This window comes from Lynx rufus, unplaced genomic scaffold (genome assembly GCF_022079265.1).
Source record: "Lynx rufus isolate CCGP_SWC_20201006 ecotype Redwood Valley unplaced genomic scaffold, mLynRuf1.p SCAF_26, whole genome shotgun sequence".
NCBI classification, from domain to species: Eukaryota; Metazoa; Chordata; class Mammalia; order Carnivora; family Felidae; genus Lynx; species Lynx rufus.
The window spans coordinates 4,713,627-4,728,440 of NW_025814841.1; the positions used below are offsets into that span (position 1 = coordinate 4,713,627).

A 14,814-nucleotide genomic window follows, 5' to 3' on the forward strand; every position below is an offset into this window, starting at 1 on the left:
GGCATGTTTGGGTTCTCCTGAGGCCTCTGTCCTTGGCTTGCAGATGGCCATTCTCCTGCTGTGTCTTCACGTAGTCTTTCCTCTGTGCGTCTGTCTCCAAATTTCCTCTTAAAACAACACCAGTCCTACGGGACTAGGGCCTAACCTGAGGGTCTCGTTTTCATCTAATCACCTCTGTAAAGGCTCTCAGTCACATGCTGAGGGACTGGGAGTTAGGACTTCAACATGGGAATCCAGGGAGCACATAATTCAGCTCACATCAGGGGCCATATGTCCAGCTGAACCAGAGAGGAGAGCATCCCTCCGGCCTCTCCCTGCCAATGCGTATCTCTTAGGGACTATCTAAATCATGGCCCCTCCTTCCAGACTATGCCTTGGGCTTTCTGTCTCTACCTTGGCTTAGGCGGTATCTTTCCTGAGGATGTCTTCCTCCCACACCCAAACCTTGCAATGCTCCCCACCTCTTCCCCCCACAGTGCCCTGTCCTTGATAAAAGTTGTCCTTTTACGGCCCCACAAAATGTCATTTCACTCCCTCAGTCATACATTCAGTCGACAGACACCCGCCGATGCCCCACTGTGTGCGGGGCTGGATGAGCCGCTGGAAACGAGCAGTCACTGTTCTTCAGTGCTCACAGTCCGGCCACGGAGTTTCACCCCTCTGCTCTCCCTTCCATACTTGATCGATCCCGCTCAGACTTTGAAGGAAAACCACTCTTGTGCGTCTCCTCTATACTCAATGCTCTACTGCAACCTGCTTCACTTCTGACGCTCCAACCCTCTTTTTTTTTTTTTAATGTTAATTTTTTTATTTTTTGAGAGAGAGAGAGCACAAGCCGCAGAGGGACAGAGAGAGAGGGAGACACAGACTCCGAAGCAGGCTCCAGGCTCTGAGCTGTCAGCACAGAGCCCGTCATGGGGCTCGAACCCGTGAAACATGAGATCATGCCCTGAGTCTAAGTCAGACACTCAACCAAATAAGCCACTCAGGCTCCCCCATCCAATCCTCTAATCAAGACTGTTGCCCCTGGCAACCAGCCCCCATCCTTAGGTTACTAGCAGCTTTCCAAAAGTCACCTCCTTAACATAGGGTGTGGTTGAAAGGGGCTTGTTATGAATAACAAAATAACAATCCATTTCGCCTTTAAGGCTCTGCAGCTACATCAGGAACCAGGAAAAAGAGATGCCTCCTTAGCTCATATCACTTAGGAAATTAAAAAGGTTTTAGGAGCTAGTTCCAGGATGGAAGACCAAATATATGTTTCTTATTCTAAATTACAATATCACAGATGCTTATGCCACACTTTGCTGTGTGAGGCTGCTATTTATATACTAGCTTTATTTCTTCTTCTAGAGAGGAAGTGCAAAGTCCAGGGATGAGCATACACTACAAGCTGTCTGAGTCAATAACACTTAATTTTAAAAAGTAAACCTGATCCACTTCTGGGTATATACCCAAAAGAATTTAAAGCAGGACTTGAACAGATATTTGTACACCCACATTCATAGCAGCATTATAACAATAGCCAAAAGGTGCAAACAACCCAAATGTCCATGAATGGATGAACAGATAAATGAAAACCGGTATATCCGTACGATGGAATAGTAGCCTTAAAAAAAGAGAGGAAATTCTGACATATGCTACAAAATGGATAAACCTTGAATCCATTATGCTAAATGAAATAGGCTAGTTACAAAGAATAAATACCGCATGATCCCACTAATATGAGGCACCTAGAGTAGTTAAATTCCTAGATACAGATAGTAAAACAGGGGCTCCTGGGTGGCTCAGTCTGTTAAGTGTCAGACTCTTGATTTCAGCTTAAGTCATGATCTCACGGTTCCTAGGATCGAGCCCCACATCGGGATCTGCGCTGACAGCATGGAGCCTGCTTGGGATTCTCTCTTTCTCCTCACTCTTTGCCCCTCAGAGAAAATAAATAAACATGAAAAAAAAAAGAAAGAAAGTAGACTAGAGGTTCGGGGGAGGGGGAAGGGGGCAGGGAGATTGGAGCTATTGTTTAATGGGAACAGTTTCAGTTCAGGAAATGAGAAACTTCTGGAGATGGATGGTGGTGATGGAGGCACAACGATGTGAATGTGTGTAATATCACTGAATTGTACCCTCAAAAGTGCTTAAAATGATACATTCTGTTATGTGTATTTTACCTCCCTTCTCTCAAGAAAAAGTAAATCTGGTAACGTGGACAGCTTGGGACGCACAGTTCTCCTATCACCAGCCCAAGCCAGCTCCTTGTCAGAACACTGTGTGAGGTTTATATGCACATACTTCACCTGGATGTCAGGCCTGGGAGCCTCAGGGATTATTTTGGAGGAGAGGGGTGAGAACAGGTACTTCCTGTTAGCCTGGAGACTTGGACCACCGACTACAACTTCCGTTCACAGAAAGCTTCAATTGTTGCAGGAAATTTTGCATATTTTTTTTCCCTAGCAGTGTTTTTTTCTTTAGCTACTAGAACAACTGTTAATTATCAAAGAGACAGCGTTTTTACTGACAGGAAAAACAGAGTCTCATTCCTGTCTCAGAGGGTCCGGGGGGTCCTGGTATCAGACAGGATGCAGTGCCTTCTTGGACTCCTGGGGCCTGTCAATCACCTTGTGGTTCAGCCCGCCCACTGCTTCCGGAAAGATCAGTGAACTGGAACAATCCTCCCAGTTCTTCCACCCACATCAGTGTTACAGGAAGGACCAAACTTTGAACCCAACTAGGTAGGTGGTGGGCAGGGAGGGCACCTACTTGAATAAGTTTTAAAGAAACACAGGCGCCATTTCTTGACTCTTTGCTGACCCCTCCGAGAGCGCTTTGGCCACCCCAGAGCTGTTGTGTGAGCTTTGATAAACCTTTGAAGCAGCAAAGCTGGCCTGGCCCAGCTATTATTAGTAGGAGAACTTTTGACCCTGGTCTAGATAGGAAAGGGTGTCTGACAGCCCCCAACTGGCTAAGCCTGGAGATAATTAATGCTCCTGTCACCTTTTCATCCCCTGTTGCTCTGTCTGGAATGCTCCTTAGTGCCAGAAACCTAAGATGAGCTTGTGTCAGAGTTGCTCCTGGGTATTAGGGGCACACTCCGACTGGGCTGGGCTGATGAGTTCTGTTTGCCTCCAACCTGCACTGTTCTCAATCTTCCAAGTTCTGGAAACCTGAAGTACGTGGAAATTAGGGATTTCCTGTGATTATTGGAAATAGCCAGTATGAAGTCACCCCGATCTTACTGTAAAGGAATATATTCTTTAAAAAAATTTTTTTTTTAAATGTTTATTTGTTTTTGAGAGAGAAAGCACAAGTGAGGGAGGCACAGAGAGAGAGAGAGACACAGAATCCGAAGCAGGTCCCAGCCCCTGAGCTGTCAACACAGAGCCCGACACAGGGCTTGAACTCACGAACCCTGAGCCAGAGTTGGATGCTTAACCGACTGAGCCACCCATGCACCCCTGTAAAGGAATATATTCTTTATCAAAACTAATATGCCAAGTACGACCTTATACATGGTGAGGGTTAGAAAGGAAAGTAACGAAAAGTCAATCTTCCTGGGTTCAAATCCCAGTGTTGTCACTCACTGTGTGACCTTGGGCAAGTTATTTGACCTCTTTAGCCTCATTCTCTGTATCTATAAAATGGGAATACTAGGTAGGTACCTCACTGAGGTATTGTGAGGGGTACGTGAGATGCTCCATATAAAGTGCTTAGCAGTGTCTGCAACAGAATATGCTAGTTATGGTAATTGTTACTTTGACATTCAAGCAGAAGAATGTATTTATACATGACTTTCATTTGTAATATTTTCTAAGACATTTTCATGCCCAGTCTATATATCTTTTTAGTAATCGGTATGTAGTAAAAAGCGGAGAAAAACATGACCGTCTGAGAATGCAGAACTCTGCAAAGTGCTTTGCAGTATCACAGCTCTCCAAACACCTGGGTGCCCAGTCCACGCACGTGCTGTTTTGACACCTGGAAGACTGAGCATTTCCAGGCAGATTACACTTCCCTAAGTTTTAGGGAATCACAGAAGGAGAAAGAATGTCAGAAATGCACTTGATTTTTCACCGTCCAAACGGGCGGTAACTAAACGCATGTACTTGGCACTGAATTGCATGTCTGAGGAGGCAGCCAGAGGCGGAGAACTTGAAGTTCTGCAACTTGCCCTCCAAAGAACACAGATCTGACACGGTGCTCCCACCACCACGCCACTTCTGGGAGACCAGGCTGGAGTGTTCTATAGTCCTTAACCTGTCTTACATGGGTCATCTTTGAGGGCAAGACAGAATTTTGCTGGGGCTCCAACCCCAGGATGAGACCAAGTCACGTCATTGTGAACAACAGCCTTCTGTGCCAGTGCCTAGAGCTGGCTTAACAGAACGCAGGGAGGTTTTCGTATTCCGGTTGTACTCAAGGGCCAACGTTTGGGATCTTGGTGTGAGATGGTCACATAATACAGAACTATACAGAGAAGCCCATTTCCATTGATGGGACCGAATCATTTCAGCAATTGGCTTGTACTCTGAAATCATGAAGAGCAGTGCTAGTTAACGCTGTTGCTTGGTGACCTGCCCATGGGTCCATGTGGCTACTAGCGACTTTACAGGACTTCTTTTTCTTTCTTTCTTTCTTTCTTTCTTTCTTTCTTTCTTTCTTTCTTTCTTTCTTTTTCTTTCTTTCTTTCTTTCTTTCTTTCTTTCTTTCTTTCTTTCGGACTTCTTTTTCTCCTTCTTCTTCCTCCTCTTCATCTGGTAAGGTTAATGCATATTTAGCCATAGGTCAACCTCCTTATCTAAGTGGAAACCAAAGCGTCACCTTGAAAATCTTCCCAAACACTCCTACCTCACATCATTTTCCACAAATGAGCTGTGTAGTTTGTATGACCAGACATAGTAGTTAAATAGAAGGGGATCTTGGACCTCATTTTGATATTTTTGATGTTTGGAATGCTCTCTAAACATCAAACCAGATGGTCTGATCAATGTCCAATATTACACCTGATAGATTAAGTATTACAAATCCTAATTTAACGTAATTTTGCCAGTATAGTTTCCTATAGCATCCTCAGCTTTCCCTTTGTGGAACTCAATTATTACTATCCGTCTAGATGATGCTACTGACCCCCTCCCCCTTTAGAAGGCCCTTCCTGTACTCTAAACTGCCCTCCTCCCATCAAGAGTAATGATGAATTTGCACTGGACCATACACATCTATCTTATGCTCATGTACGATGACATTCATTTCACAGACTTGGAGTGCAGCAGGCATTTGTCACATTTGCTTGCTCTAAATTCATTAATATTTTTTTAATCTGATTTTCCCTGGGAAACCAATTCCCCACTCTGAGTGCATATGTTTGGAGTGGCTAAATCCACGAGCCCCCTCGCAATGTCCCCTCCCCTTTGCAACATGGGCCACCTGCAATCCAACCTCAACTGGCTGTGTAATCTACCCTCAGGCACAGAGATGGCACAGGAGTGAGCACTTGGTCCAGATGGCCCAATGACACTTAGTGTCGGGAGGTTTAATGGAACCCTTGTAAAAAGGATCTCTCTTTCCTGGAGCAGGTGGGGCAGGGTGGGGGGGATGTTTTTGACTGGAATGTGAACCTGGAATAACTCTTAGCCATTTCACCTCTGAATGAGAGGAGCTTATTTAAATGAAATGAACACAGAGAAAGCAGTCAAAGGATACACGTAGAGAGAGACCAGGTCCTAATGACAGCACTGGAGCCCCTGCAGATTCCCCCAAATTTCTTCTGGACTTTGGTTTTATGTACTAATAATACTTTTTTTTTTTTTTTTTTTTTTTGGCTTAAGTCTATTCGAGTTGGGCTCATTGAATCAGTGAATGAGTGGGTGAATGAATGAATGAATCTGGCCACACACCAACAAAACCAAGAACACCTGCTACCATCCAAGTCAGTTTCTGTGCCATAGCTTTATATCACAGTGAGTCATTCCCATGTGTGACAGGCATTGTTAGTTGCCTGCCGGTCTGCCACTTCTCCTGTCCCCTCCCTCCCCCCCCCCCCGCCCCCCACCTGGTTTCTTGTTAACAGGGCAACCAGGATCCAGCCTGCAGGGCTAACTCATAATTGATCCCTAGTATGTCTCAACAGAGGACACATTACAAGACTTTTAGGATAGCTGGTGCCCACTCATTAAATGACAGTAACCATTTTTGACCACTAAAAAGGCCCTCCTCACTGTCCGCTGTCATCCCCCACGTTTTCAAACTCTTGTTGCTTCTTTCTGACAAATACTCGTTTTCCAAAATTTTCTTATTTTTTAATAAGAAATAAGGGGAGTAGAATTCTGCTAATGAAAAATAAAATTCCTTCCTGTCCCTGCTCTCTTTCTTTCCACTGTGAATAAAAGGGTGTGAGGATGTGATGCTTGTGAGGCAGCAGCCATATTTAGACCAGAAGTGTATTAGTTTTCTAGAAGTGCTGTAACAAATGACCACAAACTCAGTGACTTAAAACAACAGAAATTTATTTTCTCGTCATTTTGGAGGCCAGAAGTCTGAAGTCAAGACACCGGCAAGGTTGGTCTCTTCCAGAATCTCTGAGTGAGAATTTGTCATTCTGTGCCTCTGTCTTCACAGCTCCTTCTTGGTATTTTTCCTCCCTTTCTCTTCTAAAGACACTTGTCATAGGATTTAGGGTCCATCCTAATTCAGGATAATCTTGTCTTGAGATTAATTATATCTACAAAGACTCTTGGTCCAAATGAGGTCAACGTCACAGGTTCTGGGTTGATCGCTCTTTTGTGAGGCATCTTGAGATTAATTATGTCTACAAAGACTCTTGGTCCAAATGAGGTCACAGTCACAGGTTCTAGGTGGACATATCTTTTGTGAGGCCACCTTTTTTTCTTTTTCTTTCCTTTTTTTTTGAGAGACAGCATGACAGGGGAGGAGCAGAGAGAAAGGGAGAGAGAGAATCCCAAGCAGGCTCCACACTGTCAGCACAGAGCCCGATGTGGGGCTCAATCTCACAAACCACGATATCATGACTTCAGCTGAAATCAAAAGTTGGACACTTAGCCGACTGAGCCACCCAGGCACCCCGTGAGGCCACCATTCACTCATGATAATGAGGTAACAAATCTAGGATGGAAAGTCAACACGTGAGAATGCAAGAGAAGAATGTTGGAAATCCAGGGTTCTCAATGATATTATCCACTCATGGATGGTTTTTGAGCCACTCGTTCGAGTCTATGATCTGTCACCTTGTGTCAGCTAATCAAGAAGCCTCAGAACAACCCTTCCTCATACACACACATGTCAGTCAGGTCTCTGGCTCAGGATTTCACTGTAGTTCATTTGCTGCTTTCACCTGATGGTCAGTTTAGTGGAACCTGGCAAATTCAGCAAGAAGACAAGGAAATTCAATTTAATTTAAATTACCACATTTGGTGGATTAGGAACGATGTGAGAAACAGGAAAAATCAGGGCAATGTGTCATTCAGTGTTGATTTATTTTGACCAGGAATGTTTAATTTCAATTATTCATTGTAGACTTTTGTAGGAAAGCGGCTAATGTGTTCCAGGAAGCTGTGTTAAGGGAACACATGAAGCAAACGGCAGCTTGTGAGCTCACAGTCCTCTGCACAAAACCCTTCCCTGAGGTAAGATCTGGAAGAAGGGAGAGAAGAATTCAGTCCTTCGTGCAGTCAGGCAGCTGGCATTTTTTGTTTTGATTTTTTTTTAATCACCCAAGTAGCGTGGATATTCTCTTTGTCTTTTTAATTTTTAAATTTAATTTCTTTTTATATGCCTTGGCATATGCAAAAGTTTCTCCAGATGCATAAATGCAATTGTATGTGGTTCCACTCTGGTTTGTTTTTCCATTTATTATTGGCCCCCCGCTTCCCTCTCTGGTCTTCCCTTCACCACATGGCCCCTACCCCCTACCTACGCACTCCCGTAGTGCATGATTACAACCAACTACGTGTCCGTCCTTATCATTCCCCATCTACACACACTGTAAGAAGCCATAGCCAGGCCTGTCCACGGAAAGCTCCCATGTGGACCTGAATGGTAAAGCCCTGGATAATGTAAATGCAGACACAGATGCTGGGCAGCCATAGGACCTGAGACTCGGGCACCGCAAAGGGGAGTCGCTCAGTGTGGATGAGTCGTGGATGGTGGGCTTGGCCGGCCGGGTTCGCAGAGCACCTGAATTGCTGGGTGACATGTGACATCATCAGATGCTGGCCAGGCCTTCGTGGGTGTGGATGGTAAAGCCCAGGAGGCCTCTGTTTAGGGCAGCCTCCTCTGGCTGGGGCCTTCTGTAGGAGGAACAGAAGGCAATCCCTGGAACCTCCCTCTCTCTGATGCACTCTTTGTGCTGTTCTCGCAACTTTTTACACTCGGTGGAGCTTGTGAGTAGGACTGAGCAATACTAAAGAGCTTCATCTCTGCCGTCTTTGAATCCAGTTCAGGTCTTCTCAGATTCAGGTATAAGGCCTAAGTAGGGAGGAGTGTTTATACAGTGAATTTGTATAGGGGCCCCTGGGCGGCTCCAACTTTGACTCAGGTCATGATCTCGCGGTTCATGTCGCGGTTCTCCCGCGAGCCCCACGTCAGGCTCTGCACTGACAGCTCAGGGCCTGGAGCCGGCTCCAGATTCTGTCTCCCTCTCTCTCTCTCTCTGCCTTTCCCCTGCTCATGCTCTGGCCCTCAATCTCTCTCTCTTTCAAAAACAAGCGGACATTTAAAAATGTAAATAAATGAAATAAGTTTGTAAGTTGGGGCACCTGGTTAGCTTAGTCGGTTAAGCGTCTGACTCTTGATTTCGGCTCAGGTCACGCTCTCACGATTTGTGAGGTTGAGCCCTACGTCAGGCTCTGTGTGGACAGTGCAGAGTCTGCTTGTGTTTCTCTCTCTGCCTCTCTCCCACTAGCGTGTGCTCTCTCTCTCCCTCTCAAAATAAACAAACTTATCCCAAAAAGTATTTTAAAATGAGTTTCTAGATCAAAAATTGGATTTGAATATTTTGTGCATCCTTCTCTATCGTCCTTTTTCTTGCTCAGGGAATTCCCTTCAGTTCAAGTGGCCTGGTGCTCGTACATTCTTTTCTAGTGGTGTCACCTTCCGGGCCCCATTCCGATTAATGACCATCCGTGACACTGCCAGTTTTCCTTTTCTCTTTCTCTCTTTTTACTGTCGTGAACATTTCTGCCATAAACATCCTCGTACATATGTCCTGAGGCACAGGTGCTTTTATTGCTATGGAATGGATTTGCAGGAATGAGACTCCTGCAACAAGGATGAACCTTGAACACGTGACACTGTGTGAGAGGAGCCAGTTATAAATACGATTCCACTTATATGAAGTGTTCAGAATAGGCAAATTCAAAGAGACAGATATAGATTGTTGATGGGTGCCTAGGGGTGGGTGGGAAAAGAGAAGTGATTGGTTGCTAACGGATGCCAGGCAGGGTCGGGGTTCTTTTGGGGGGTGATGAAAAGAATCTGAAATTGGTTGTGGTGGTGGTTTCACAACTCTGAATGTACTAAAAACCGTAGGATCGTATACTTTAAGTGGGTGACTTGTATGGCATATACACCGTAGCTCAGGAGAGCTGTTATTAAGAAAATAATGAGATTACTGGGCCAACATGTATATGTATTTTTATTTGAATAGATGCCGGCAGACTAGGTCCCAAAGAAGCGATAGCTCTTCCCATTTCCCCCAGCGCTGAATGAGAACACCCTCTTCCCACATCCCACCAGCAGTAGGTCTTATCCTTTTTTTTCCTGATTTCGCCAGTCTGGTGCATTGAAAGTGATTTCTCATGTTTACTTTAATTTGTATTTCCTGGGAAGATTCTCATCATAAAAGTTAGCAATACTGCTTGAGTACACAAGTTAATAAGCACAAGATCCCTTTCACCTCTTAGGTCACCGCCGACGTAACCATTCTCAACAGTTAGTTGGGTTTCCAGGCCCCTTTGAATGCATTTATAAACTAATACACATACACATATCATTTTATAAATTTTTTTAATGTTTATTTATTCTTGAGAGAGGGAGACAGAGCACGAGCAGGGGACCGGCAGAGAGAGAAGGAGACACAGAATCTGAAGCAGCTCCGAGCTGTCAGCACAGAGCCTGGCATGGGGCTCGAACTCACAAACTGTGAGATCATGACCTGAGCCAAAGCCGGAGACTTAACTGATTGAGCCACTCAGGCGCCCCATTACATATCACTTTATAATTAATAAATAGAGTCACACTGGGGCTCCTGGGTGTCTTAGTCGGTTAAGTGTCTGACCCTTGGATTTGGCTCAGGTCACAATCTCACGGTTTGCGAGTTCGAGCCCTGGGGTCAGGCTTAGCACTGGTAGTGCAGAGCCTGCTGGGGATTCTCTCTCTCTGCCCCTCCCCTGCTCATGTGGTCTGTTTCTCTCTCTTTCTCAAAATAAATAAATAAACTTAAAAAAAAATAGAATCACACTAGAATGTTCTATGACTTTTTTTTTTCCATGTAACTGTATGTCTTAGGGATCTTCCCAAGTTAGTATATACAGCTCTAGCTCATTCTTTTAAATGGCTAAATGATATGACATGGTGTGGGTGGGCCCTAATTTATTTAACATTGATGGATATTAGATTGTATCCAGTGTTTTGCTTTTTTAAACCGTGTCTCCGTGAACAACCTCATGGATATGTTTACTTTACTGAGGTGAGATTCACACGGCATAAAATTAACCATTTTAAAGTGACTATCCGGTGGCATTTAGGGCACCCCCAGCGTTGTACAACCACCCCCTCTAGCTAGGTCCAAAACTTTTCATCACCCCAAAAGGAAATCTCATACCCATTAAGCAGTCACTCCCCACTCTCCCCTCTCCCGAGCCGGGCAACCACCAATCCGCATTCTGTCTCTATGGATTTATTTACTCCAAATATTTCATGTAAATAGAAATCATACACTGCGTGACCTTCTGTGCCTGACTTTTTTTCACTTCGCATTATACTTTTGACATTTATCGTGATCGTAGTATGTATTAGCACTTCATCCCCTTTCATGGCTCAACAGACCACAATTTGCTTACCCATTCACTCACCGATGCGCTGCTGATACGTCTTTGAGCTCATAAATAACTAATGCTCACTGAACACTTACTATGTGCCTGGGACTGTTCTATTGCTTTAAATGTGTAAACTCATTTAATCCCACAGCAGTCCTGTAAGGTAGGTCCCTTATTCTACCTCATATCCCCAGTCCCAGACATCACTGACCCACTGAATCCACCAACTCTCAATTTGCCTACCTCCTGACTTCTTATGCTACATAATATAGCACTCACTGCTTACGCCACTTTGTTTTTTTGGTTTTTTGTTTTTAATTTTTTTTTCTTAATGTTTTTATTTATTTTTGAGACAGAGAGAGACAGAGCATGAGCAGGGAAGGGGCAGAGAGAGAGGGAGACACAGAATTGGAAGCAGACTCCAGGCTCTGAGCCGTCAGCACAGAGCCCGATGCGGAGCTCGAACTCACAGACTGTGAGATCATGACCTGAGCCGAAGTCGGACGCCCAACCGACTGAGCCACCCAGGCGCCCCTGCTTATGCCACTTTGAATGAATTAGTCTGTTTCTTGGAGCCAAGAGCACTCTAATTTGTCTATACTTCCTACCCACCTCCCATCCACCTAGACCCTAAGTTCTATGAGGGCAAAGGCTGTGTCATTTGAGTCCAGCAGCTCTGGGAACAGTGCCTGGCACATAGGAGTGCTCGACAAATATTTGTTGAATGATGGATTAATCAAGTGTTTTGAAATTGAAGCTAAGGACACAACTGTTTTTGGTATGAGTATTGTTGAGAAAGTCATCGCCATCATCGTCGTGGGAGATGGAACCCAAAAGACAGGTGGGTGTCCATTTGGTGAGAAATGGCACTCATGCAGAAGGAAAAGTCTAAGCAAGCCCTGGAGCTGTGAGCACGTGGCCCATGGTTCTGGCACCAAGGAGTGGTCTTATGTAAACGGAAGAAATGGAAACGGCAGGAGTTGAGGTTGGAAAGGTTGGCTCAGATGCCAGAGTCTAAGGAAGGCCATGCTGAAGAATTTGGGCATTCTCCTCAATGGCTGGGGGTCACTGAAGAGTTCTAGGCAGGAAGATGGTGTCTAGATCAGCAGCTTAGAAAGATCCATCTGGCTTGGATGCTGGCAAGCCTGGAGACAGGAAGACCAATTAGGAGATATATTTATCAGGTCCTTTTTTGTTGCAGTTGGCAAAAATCCAATTCAAATGGCTAAAAGTGGAATGTCTGAGCTCCATGACCCCAGGAAGCGCAGATGTATCGTTGGGCTTTAGGAACACCTAGAACCTGGGTCCGGATCGCTGCCAGGCCTCCCCTTGGCTGTCCTGGTCTCAGTCCCAGCTGCAGGTTCCATTGGCTGCCTGGGGACAAGTTCCAAATGGCAGAGGCTTGAAGCTTCCCTTTAGCTGAAGATGAGACTGTTGCCCTGGGCAGGAAGAGAAGCCCATTTTCAACACCGCTGCTACCCACCAAAGGCCACCTCCTGAAGAAATACCATTTGGAACTTTCCATCTGGCCTTGATTCTGGGTGGAAAGAAGGCCAAGGGAACAGAGATGATAGTGTCACTCTTGGTTGACGGGAGGGCCAAGTGGTTGTCCTCAGCTCACCCTGTGGTGGCTGCTGGCTGCAGGTCTCTGGCAGTCTGGCCGGGGCTGGGGGGGTGAGAAGGGGCGCTCAGCCAAGAGAACTCACGGGGACTGGTGTCTGCCCAGCGTCTGTTAGCAGGAGCACATCTGGCTGTGACCTCAGCAGTTCCACCCAAGGCCCAGGAAGCCCAGGGGCGGGTGGGACCCACTGCACTCGGCCAGCCCCACAGGGAGGGAGAAAGCCAGAGGCCTTCACCAAACCTGGGCCAAGAGAGGCAAGGCCCCCGGCAGTGTAGGTGAAAGTGAGGTGAAGTGGGGGGAGGGGGGTGGTCATTTTAAAGCATGTACCTAAGCTGCCAGGAAAAGCTTACCCCACCTGGAAGATCCAAGGAGGCTCTTAGTGGGTCAGACCTTTGAGTTATTTTTAACTCTGGATCAGGTTACAGAAAGCATTTAGCCCACAGGCTGAACAGCTCTGGAAGGCAGACCACTGTGCTGGCAGGAGCTGGCAGGAGAGGGCCCCGCAGCTGATTCTTAGGTCACGCTGACAGGGACAGCCGCCAACACGGGGGGCCAGCTCAAGTGCAAAACCACGGAGCCCTGAGCTTCAGCAGCGACCTAGCTCCCTCCGCGGGTCCCCTTTCCCTTCAGGAAGTTTTGCACTTTAGCAAGAAAGTGGTCATAGAGTTAGATTCGCGGCAAGAGGAAGGAGCAGACGCCTGCGACCCTGCATGTAGGGGAGACAGTGTGCCAAGGGACAAAGCTCAGGGCTGTCCGTCAAGGAGAAGGCATCTGGACGCATCTAGGCAGGCTGGGTCTAGGACCAAACAAGAGTTTATAAGCAAAGGGCCACAAAAGCAGAGAAGCCTGGGTGTTTGGGGTGGGGGGTAGGGGTGGGGTGGGAGCTGGAACTCGAGGCAGGGACATGGGAGGAGGTTGACTGCTGGACCTTGGAGGCTGGGTAGGATTTGCTGGGCACACGGGGTATGGGGCAGGCGGGAAGAGCCACAGAGGAAATAGCCTGAGCCAGAAATAGGAGGGCTCTGGGCCCGCTGGTGAGAGGTTTTGTACCTATGGTTTATAACTCTGGGAGTCCGGGGAGAACCTCCAGAGGGTATACTGTTAACTGCCTCTCCAGGAGCTCTGACTTTCAGCCATAGGCAGGTGGAGTCAAAGAAGGGTTTGAACAGGGAGTATCGTGGTCTGAGTCACACTTTATAAACGCTTCTTGGATAATGGCTGTGAGTAAGGCCAGGCTGGAAGGGGAGAGCCTGAATGCGGAGAGGCTGGGCAGGAGGCTTGTACGGCAGCTCGGGTGGTGGGAAGAAGGAAATGGACAGGAACGGACAGGAGCCCTTATCTGGGGATCGCTCAGTCATGTGGGAGCACGAGGCACCAGGGCTTGGGGACGGGAGTTGATGATACCAAATTTGGGGCCTGAGTGACCAGGAGTGTGGTGGCTCCTCTAGAGGACAGGGAAGGCAGAGGGAGGTCATGGGGGGAGCGTGCAGGTGGATCTGGGTGTGGGGCAGCCCGGGATGCAGTCGGGCTGGAACCTTGCGGGTCACCGTGTGGAGGACAGAGTGGAGACAGGGTGAGGTGCCCAGGGAGAGAAGACAGAGAAAGAAGCCAGGGATGCTGGCAGAGACTGCTCATTGTTGCCGGGATCCACTGTCCCTAGTTGGAGCCGGGCACATGGCCACCCAGCTTGAGATGATGTTTCTTTCCCAGGTTGACCGCCCCCCTCACCCCACCTTGCTGTGGCCACGTGACCAAGTGGATGTGAGTGGAAGTGGCGATGTGTGCGACGCCTAGGTCATGCCTTTTAAAAAGGAAACTGTTTCCTTTCTGTCATTCTCTTTTCCCACTGTCAACAGGCTGGGGGGGGGGGCGGGGGGAGGCAGCTCCGATCACCAAAACAATGATATCCCTCGTAGGAATGGTGGGAGAGCTAGACAGAAATAACCCGGCTCCCGGATGGTCTGTGGAACACAGACGGCTAGCAAGTGAAAGGGAAACACACTTGTCTCTCGTGGGAGCTGGTGTCGTGGGTTACTCTGTGGGGAAGCCGGAGGGCGAGAGTGTCTTTTTTGCCACAGCAGCTAAGCCTGTATCCTAAGATCGACTAAGTTTCATTCTGTGGAGAAGAAAATGTTGAGAGATGCCAAC

The 14,814-nt window shown here is 46.9% G+C and overlaps 1 long non-coding RNA gene across 1 annotated transcript in view; it reads left to right on the top strand.

Moving 5' to 3' along the window:
- Nucleotides 1–2,675: 2,675 nt before the first annotated feature.
- The window catches only part of LOC124519006 (uncharacterized), a 34,593-nt gene continuing 22,454 nt past the window's right edge, over nt 2,676–14,814 (top strand). The window contains exons 1-2 of the long non-coding RNA XR_006963968.1: nt 2,676–2,729; nt 7,535–7,634. This is a non-coding gene — a long non-coding RNA (uncharacterized LOC124519006). The remainder of the gene's footprint in view (nt 2,730–7,534; nt 7,635–14,814) is intronic.